Source organism: Chrysochloris asiatica, unplaced genomic scaffold (genome assembly GCF_000296735.1).
Source record: "Chrysochloris asiatica unplaced genomic scaffold, ChrAsi1.0 scaffold00018, whole genome shotgun sequence".
In the NCBI taxonomy this organism is placed as follows: domain Eukaryota; kingdom Metazoa; phylum Chordata; class Mammalia; order Afrosoricida; family Chrysochloridae; genus Chrysochloris; species Chrysochloris asiatica.
In genome coordinates this window covers 4,823,039-4,825,747 of record NW_006408536.1, presented here as the reverse complement: position 1 = coordinate 4,825,747, position 2,709 = coordinate 4,823,039, and the positions used below count along the sequence as shown (strand labels likewise).

Genomic DNA, 2,709 nt, shown 5'->3' with positions numbered 1-2,709 from the left:
TACAGGCATACCTTGTTTTATTGTGCTTTGCAAATTGAAAGTTTGTGGCAACTGTACTTCTAGCAAGTCCATCAGCACCATTTTTTTTGCAACATGTGCTCACTGTTGTGAGAATGTTGTAATCTCACAATATCTCCAACTTTTTCATAATGCTATCTCACACTTAATAGACTTCAGTATCGTGTAAAAATAACTTCTCCATTCACTGGGAAACCAAAAACTTCATGTGACTCACTTTATTATGCTCCTTGCTTTATTGTGGTGGTTTGGAACCATGGAACTGAACCCACAATACAAGGTTAAGTCAGAAAGTATTGATACTAGTGTTTCATGTCATATATGCACATTCCAAACAAAATGTGTTTTAAAATGTTTGTGTAATCAGTGGATGGCTGCAGACAAGTTTTCTCAGTGATACATATTTGTCTTAGTCTCCTTAGGATGCCATCAAAAGAAAGAAAGAAAGAAAGGATCTAATCAAAACACTGGTTTCTGAAGGGATCTGTTGAGTCAATTAAATCCAAAGTAGAGTGATCAAGGTTATGGAGACTCTTTTTCAGGATTCCAGATGGGTGATAGTGATAGGTTTGCTCTAAGGAGACAGGAGGATCATGGATCATATTAGGAAATTCTTTGGTAAGAAAAAGGCCAGGAAAGTTGTGCCACAAAATTTATTCCCATCACAAGATTGCACCTGCTCGTTCTTGGAGAGTAACAAGAGCTGCCCAAGAGAAATCTGTTGGGAAACCTTACCCCATCCACCCTATAGTCCAGATCTTGCCCCTTCAGACATCTCTTTGGTCTCCAAACTCAAAGAACACTAAAAAGGAACATGATTTGAGTCCCTGCTGTTTTGACATGGTGTGAATCAAAGAACGCAGAATACTTTGAGAAAGGGTTAAAGAGATATTTTTGTTTAATAAAGGTTTCTATGATTATGTAGCAGTGATTTTTAACTCATCTTTGATGTCTGTAATAGATTATATCTTACATAGAAATACATATAACAAAGTAGTTTTAGATATAACTTTAAAGTTGTTCAGGAAAATGTTATTAGTTGATGCCAAATAGTAAAATTCCAGAATATCTTATTATAAAATATATGAGTTTTCAGAAGAACCATGTGGCATTGTAGCATAAACACTGAACTGTTAACCAGAAGGTCAGTGGTCAAACCCACCAGCCATTCCTTGGAAACCCTATACAGGGTCGCTATGAGTTGGAACCAACTTCACAGCATTTAACAACAAAAACAGTATAATTGAAGAGCCTTCTTATGTGTTTGTCCCCTAAATGGATTCTAATAGTGTCTACATCTACATTTTTGAGGTTGTTGTTGTTGTTGTTAGGTGCCATCGAGTCAGTACCGACTCATAGCGACCTTATGCACAGAACGAAACACTGCCTGATTCTGGGCCAGCCTCACTACTGTTGCCACGCTTGAGTTCATCGATGCTGCCACTTGTTTAATCCGTCTCATTGGGGCGTCTTCCTCTTTTTCTCGGACCCTCCACCTTACCAAGCATGATATCCTTCTTCAGCGACTGGTCCCTCCTGACTATGTCCAAAGTATGAGAGACGAAGTTTAGCCATCTTGGCTTCCAAGGAGCACTCTGGCTGCACTTCTACCAACACAGATCTGTTGGTTCTTTTGGCAGCCCATGGCACTTTCAATATTCTCCTCCAACACCATAACTCAAAAGCATCAATTCTCCTACGGTCTTCCTTATTCACTGTCCAGCTTTCACATGCATATGGGGTTACTGAAAATACCATGGCTTAGGTAACTGTTAATATTTTCTTCTCCAATATATAACATTAGCACAATCCTAGTCCTCCATGCAAAGGTCCCATAGTGTAGTGGCTATCATATCTGCTTTACATGCAGAAGATTCTGGGTTCGAGCCTCAGTTGAACCAGGAGGCTGAAGTTGATTTAGACTCTGAGTGTGGCGCTGTAGGATACATACTGGACTGTTAACTGAAGGGTTGGCAATTCAAACCCACGAGCTGCTACTTGTAAACCATATACAGGGTCGCTATGAATCAGAACTAACTTGACAACACTCAACAATATCTCTCCATATGATTTTTACTCAATATTTACTTGATTTATGCACACATTTATATCAGCTACTTGGTTTATTTTTGAAGACCTATAATTTCTAACACCTACATTCCCCGGAGTACCAAATTCCATAATAATCAGACTCCCAAAGTGAGAGCTCATAGGAACATCTCACACTAAGGCACTTATGGTCACTTATTCATTTTTTGTTTCACTTCAAACAGAAGCTAAGAATTTCAGTGCCAGAATCTAATCAAGAGTTTCCATTTGTGTCTCTTACCAGTTTGTTTTGAAACAAATACCATCTTTTCAACCACATATAGGCCTCCCTGCATGTTCACACAAAAAAAATATCTGTATGGAAATAAAGTTTATTTAATATTTATCTCAAAAACTCTGTGTTTCTAATATTTGTATATGTTTTCTCATACATACAATGTACTGGAAAATTAATTGTTGCTATTGGCACAGTTGCTGTTGAGTCAGTTCTGACTCATGGAGAGCCCATGTGTACAAAATACAATTGCACCATAGGGTTTTCGTGACTGTGACCTTTTGAAAGCTGATTGCTAGGCCTGTCTTCACAGGCTAACAAACACATGAAGAAATGCTCACAATCATTAGTCATTAGAGAAATGCTAT

General features: G+C 38.2%; 1 non-coding gene across 1 annotated transcript; it reads left to right on the top strand.

The window, feature by feature from the left end:
* The first annotated feature begins 1,846 nt into the window (after positions 1-1,846).
* Positions 1,847-1,919, top strand: TRNAV-UAC. The gene has a single exon. It is a non-coding gene; the product is annotated as a tRNA-Val (tRNA).
* Positions 1,920-2,709: the final 790 nt, after the last annotated feature.